The sequence below is a fragment of the Rattus norvegicus genome, chromosome 6 (genome assembly GCF_021556685.1).
Source record: "Rattus norvegicus strain SHRSP/BbbUtx chromosome 6, alternate assembly SHRSP_T2T, whole genome shotgun sequence".
Taxonomy (NCBI): domain Eukaryota; kingdom Metazoa; phylum Chordata; class Mammalia; order Rodentia; family Muridae; genus Rattus; species Rattus norvegicus.
Window position 1 is genome coordinate 141,383,447 of NC_141539.1, and position 6,666 is coordinate 141,390,112.

Below are 6,666 nucleotides of genomic sequence, written 5' to 3' on the forward strand. Positions count from 1 at the left end.
ATGAATGACAGCTCTTTCTACTCGAAAACACTTTACAGATACATCAGTAGCCTAATTTCATAGAGGCAGGTTATTAGCAATGGTGACACAATCTAGATGAGGCAGCCAGGCCTCATACTCAGGTGCAGTAAGCAGGAAGGGACCAATAGTAACACCAGTAGAAATGTTTGGCTATGAGTCTTTCAGGAAAGCAAAGGCCAACAATGATTCAGACCCACAAGTGTTGTACAACGAGCTCTATAACAAGTCTAGCTCAGCCTCTGTCACTCTGTAGAGTCCTATTTGTTCCCTACAAACATCATGTATTCTCTACATGTCATGCCGCAACACATGTATCTAATGAGCCTGAGTCCAAGGAGTGCTGACCAACGTAGCTCAACAATGTAATGTAAGGCAGACAAATATCCATATGTTTTTAGCAAAAACTCTTTATCACATGCACTCTCATGTGTTTGCTTTAGTGAAATATCCTCTCTCCTGTATGAGTGCATAGCATGTGTGCTTTTTTTGATGTGTTTAGCTCACTAAGAATATTACCTAGTTCCATCCATTTGTTGCAAAATTAATGTAGCTATAGTTGTAATACATCCATTGTGTTAATGTACCATATATTCTGTGTCCATTCCTCTGTGGAAAAACATCTGGTTTCTTTCCAGCTCATGGCTATTGAAGTAAGGCTGGTATGAAAAGACTGGAGCATATTTTCTTGTTATATTCTTGGGCATCATTTGGTTATATGCTCAGAAGGGTATAGCTGGGTTCTCAGGAAGTACTATGTCCAATTTTCTGAGGAATCAGTGGAATGGTTTGCAGAGTGGTTGTACCAGTATGCAATCCCCCAGATCATACTGGAGGAGTTTTCCTCTTTTTTCACATTAACTTGCTTGTACTGTGACCTGAGATTATACCCATTCTGATTGGTGTGAAGTGTAATCTCAGTGCGGTTTTGATTTTCATTTTCCTAATGACTAAGGGTGTTGAAATTTTGTTTAGATTGTGCAAAGTCATTCAACATTCCTCAGTTGACAATTCTTTGTTTAGCTATGTACCCCATTTTAATTGGGTTATTTGACTCTAGGGCAGTCTAATTACTTATTTCTTTGTATGTATTAGATTTTTATCAGATATTGGGTTAGTCAAGATCTTTTCAAATCAGTTAGTTGCCATTTTGTACTATTGAAAACAACATTTTACATAAAGAAGTTTTGAAATTTCTTGAGATCCCTTATGTCGACACTTGATCTTAGAGGAAAAGTCATTGTTGTTCTGTACAGGAAATTTTCCCTCATGTCCATGTTGGGATTATGTATTACATATATCAAAACATCCCTACATCACTGGGATTAAGCCTACGTGACCATTTTTATGTGTTCTTGGATTCTGTTTGTGTGAATTTTATTGAGTAATTTTCATCAATATTTGTAATGAAAATAGGTCTGAAATCCTCTTACTATGTTGATAGTTTTTGTAGTTTAGATATAAGAATAATTGTGATTTCATAGAATGAATTGGTGTAGTCTTCCTTCTGTTTCAATTTTGTGGAAGAGTTTGATGTGTATTGCTATTAGGAATTCTTTAAAGGTCTCATAGAATTCTGCACTAGACACATTGGTAATGGGATATATTTTTTGGGTGGGAGGCTTTTAATGACTACTTCTATTAATTTACAGGTTATGGGGCTGTTTAGTTTATCTGTATGTGGTTTAACTTTAGTACCTGTATTAGTCTGTAAAACTCCATTTAATCCATATTTTCCAGTTTTTTTGAGTATGGCTTATGTTAGAGGATCTGGTGATTTTTTAAGTTACCCAAATTTCTGTTATTGTGACTAATTGTCATTTCTGATTATGTTAATTTGGATACTAATTCCTGTGCTCTCTTGATAGTCTGGCTAATGCAATATTTATACTCTTGCTCAAAGAATAAGCTCCTGGTTTACTTGATTCTTTGTATGCTTCTTTATATTTCGATATTTTAGATTTCAGCTTTGATTTTTATTTTTTCCTATTGTCTACTGCTCTGTGGTCTTTTTAATTCATTTTGTTCTCGAGTGTTTAGTTTTGCTGTCAAGCTGCTAGTATATCGTCTCTGAAGCTTCTCCTTGGAATCCCTCAGAACTGTGACTCATTTCCTTAAACTGCTTTTGTTGTGTTCCCTTAGTTTGGGTATATCGTGCCTTCATTTTCAATAACTTTGAAAAAGTCTTTAATTTCTGTAATTCTTCAGTGATTAAAATATCACTGAGTAGAGCATTGTTCAGCTTACCTGCATAAGTGGGATTACTGTCATTTTGTTGCTATTGAAGAGAAGCCTTAGTTCGTGGTGATATGATAAGATACAGGGATTTCTGTTAATCTTCTTGTGTCTATTGAGTCTTGTTTTGTGACCAATTATTTGGTCAGTTTTGGAATGGTACCATGAGGTGCTGAGAAGCTATATTCTATTGTTTTTGGATGCAATATTCTATAGATATCTGTTTCATACATTTGGTTCATAACTTTTTAGCTTCACTGTATTTATTTTATTTTCTACTTCCACGATCTGTCCATGGCTGAGAGTGGGATGTTGAAGTATCCCATTATTATTGTGTGAGGTGCTTTGAATTTTAGTAAAGTTTCTTTTTATGAATATATGTTTCCTTAAATTTGGAGCATAGTAGTTCATAATTGAGAGGTTTTTTTTATAGATTTTTCCTGTGTTTTCAGTGTCCTTAACTTTTTTGATAACTTAAGGATGAACGGTGATTTTATTCAATATTAGGATGGCTATTTGACCTTTGTTTTAGGCACCATATGCTTGGAAATTTTTACCAGCCTTTTACTCTGAGCTTATACCTGTTTTTGTCACTAAGGTATATCTCATTCATGCAGAAAAATACTGGGTCCTGTTTACATATTTAGTCAGTTAGTTTATCTGTATTTGCTGGGGAACTGATTCCATCGATATTCAGAGATATTAGGGGCCAATGATTGTTAGTTCCTGTTATTTTTGTTGTTATATGTGGAATTATATTTGTGTATTTATCTTCTTTTGGGTTAGTTGTAAGAAGTATTTTTCTTGCTTTTTCCAGGATGTACTTTCTCTGCTTTTATTGGAATCTTCCACATAATACCTTTTGTAGGGCTGGATTTGTAGAAAGATGGTGTGCATTTTTTTTTTTTTTTGGTCAGGGAATATCTTGTTTTCTTCGTGTATCTTAATTGAGAGTTTTGCTGGATATTGTAGCCTAGGCTAGCATTTGTGTTCTCTTAGGGTCTCTGTGTAGGGTTTGTATGACATTTGCTCAGGATCATCTGACTTTTTCAGTCTCTGTTGAGAAATCTAGTGTAATTCTGATTGGATTTCCATTATATTTTACTAACCGTTTTTCCTCACTTCTTTTAATATTCTTTCATTGTTTTAGGCATTTGGTATTTTGATTTTAATGTGATTAAAGGAATTTCTCTTTATGTGCAGTGTATGTGGCGTTCTATAGGCTTTTTTGTATATTCATTGGCATCTTGTTCCTTAAATTAGAGAAAATTTCTTCTATACTTTTTTTGAAGTTATTTACTGGCTCTACCAGTTGGAATCCTTTGCTCTCTTCTGTAACAATTATCCTTGGTTTGTTCTTTTTGAGTCCTGAATTTCCTGGATGTTTTGGGTTAGGAGCTTTTTGCTATTGACATATTCTATGACAATAGTGTCAATAATTTCTGTGATATCTACTTCCTCTATGATTTCTCTTCAATTTCTTGTATTATCTTGGTGATAATTGTATATATGAGTCCTGATGCTTTTATCTGTTTCTAAACAGGGTTGTCTGTCTTTGTGATTTATTTGTAGTTTCCATTTCTATTTTTAGATTCCTGACAGCTTTCTTCAATTCCCCCTACCCCTTGCCTCCCATTTGCTTGAGACTTTATTTAACTCTGTAAGAGTTTTGGTGCCTCCCCTTTAAGGGATTCTTCCTGATTTCCTGTGTTCTCCTTTATTTCTCTAAGGGACATATTTAATTCCTCCATAAAGACCATGTTCATTATCATGAGATTTGATTTTAAATCTAAATCTAGGCTTTCAGATGTGTTGGGATATCCAATAATTGCTGTGGTAGGGGAACTCAGTTCTTATGATGCCAAGAAGAGTTGTTTATGTTCTTGAACTTGTCTCTTGACATGTGGTTATATCTGATGTTAGTTGGTCTTGCTATCTCTGATTGGTACTTGTACTTTCTGTGGGTCTCTGAGCCTGTGATCTTAAATGTGAGAGCACTCTTTAAAGTCCAGACATTTATTCCAGATTTTGGGTCTGGAGAGTTCTGGGAAAACCTTAGCTCTGTGTACAAAAGGATATTGGAAGGAAGGGTCCTGTAACAGGTCACCCAGTACCTCCTACATGCTGCATACTTATGGTGGTCTCTCCTCGGAAAGTCAGCAGAGTGAAAGTGGAGTTGCACCGGTGCTCTTAGGAGTCAGAGCACTCCTGGGATACCAGGTCTCTGTGGGTATGATTTTCTCATATTACTGTGTGAAAGTCTTTGCTCTGGGTGCAGACAGATACTGTCCTGTGAACTATTGGCAGGCTTCGCTGTTTTCAAATAGAAAGGTTTGGTCATATATTTGTTTTAAAATTTGACACTCAGAATAATGAACTCTAAACTTTATTTCTTGAGACTTGTTCAATTCCTAGAGCTTGTAGTTGTAAATTTGAACATCCAACAAAAAGACATCTGATAGGTAGTCCAGATACAACTGTAAAATATCAAATATGTGTGCATGTAAATCAGTACTGACCTGTGATCTGTGTGCACTGAGTGCCTCCTGCAGGTCATGGGTAACTGAACTGGAGGTTTTTGTCTGTGTTCACAATAAAGACTTCTCACTGTGCTGCTGTACAGTAATACATGGCTGTGTCCTCAGTTTTCAAGTTATCCATTTGTAGGTAGACCATGCTTTTTGAATCATCTCTGGAGATGGTGAATCTGCCTTTCACTGAATCAGCATAATATGTTGCATAATTATTAGGTTTAGTTCTTATGCGAGCAACCCATTCCAGACCCTTTCCTGGAGCCTGGCGGACCCAGTACATGGCAGCATTACTGAAGGTGAATCCAGAGGCTGCACATGAGATTTTCAATGACTCCTTAGGCTGCACCAATCCTCCACCAGACTCAACAAGCTGCACCGCACAATGCACACCTGCAAACAAAAAGAATTCTTATTAAAAAATCTGTCACACATGCACATTGTCATTCTCACATGTGACAACTCATACATACACTATTGTTTGTTATCCATAATTACCTTGAAAAAGAGCAGTCACCAAAACCCACTGCAGCACCAACATACTGCTTAAGGTTCTGTTGTCAGTGCTGACCGCTGAATGGGAAGACAGGACTTGAGTTTCCTGCGAGGATTTCAGGGTCAGGGCTAGGCTAATTTTAATGAGCAGGGGAGTGACTGATTTGCATATCTTTCTGCTATATCATTTTTCTGCTGTGTGAGCCTTAGGGATAGCAATATACAGAACAAATGTCTGAGAGAAAATGAAGTGACTTTACCATGATTTCATTAAAATAATCGCAATGTATTTAAAATAATATTACTTATTACTTATTACTTAAAATTAATTAATATTTGCCCTTCTAAAATTAATTTATCTCTGATATTTTATGTGCATTTTAATTTTGAATATGTGTGAGGAGTTAATATTTCTTAAAGAAGAGACTTAGAGTGGCAGAGATTTGCAAGCATTGATGTGAATTACAGGAATCGACCATGGGTCCTCTGGAATACCAGGCATTACCTTAACCATTTCTTCTATCATGTGTACATAATAGGATTACCATACAGCCCCTTCATACAATGACTCAATTTATAAATGCTTATTCAAAATTGTCAATATTTCCATAGTAAATAGCTTACTGAAAGTGAACATTACAATTATTTTGAATGTGTTGTTAAGGAAATTTTAGGACAAAGATATTGTATCCATTTCTGTGAACACCATTGTTAGAGAAGAGACACCTTTAATTAAAAATAGGTTGTTATTCATAAAAAACTTTTAAAAGGGGCTTTGTTATATAAAAGGAAGCCAGAGCTCTGAAATCAAAAGAAATAGGAAACCCCAAAGTTCAGCAGGAAATGTGTCGTTCCTCCAAACCTTCTGATTTCTAAAAGGAAAGCACATTGCTGAAAACCATACCGAAATATTGTATAGCTGAAAAACAAGGGAGTGTCAATATGCACTTATAGCAGAGTAATAAGTGGTGGTATCTGTACTACCCACTCTGTTTCTCTTGTAGGAATGTCTGATTGTTGAAGCTGTTTGGGGAAATTGTGAGCCAGCTTTTCATGAAAGGGTTGAATTTAATTAAAGTTTGATTTTATGAATATGTGTTTCCTTGCACTTTGAGCATATATGTTCACATGTAAGAATAATTTTGTTAGATTTTTTTCCTTTGTTTTTAGTGTCCTTAATTTTTTGATATGTTTTGATTGCAAGTTGATTTCATTCAATATTTGAATGGCTACTTTAACTTGTTTCTTGTTTCATTAGCTTGAAAATTTATTCCTTCCTTTGATTCTGAGGTAGTACCCTCTATTTGTCACTAAGGTATGTTTGTGTCATGCAGCAAAATATTGGGTCCTGTTTACATATCCAGTCAGTGAGTGTATTTGTTTTTAT

The 6,666-nt window shown here is 35.4% G+C and overlaps 1 long non-coding RNA gene across 1 annotated transcript; it reads right to left on the reverse strand.

The window, feature by feature from the left end:
- Window positions 1-4,869: 4,869 nt before the first annotated feature.
- Window positions 4,870-5,395, reverse strand: LOC108348035 (uncharacterized). Its single transcript, XR_015623523.1, has 2 exons — window positions 5,283-5,395; window positions 4,870-5,177 (listed from the first exon to the last, which is right to left on the reverse strand). It is a non-coding gene; the product is annotated as an uncharacterized LOC108348035 (long non-coding RNA).
- Between the last annotated feature and the right edge of the window lie 1,271 nt (window positions 5,396-6,666).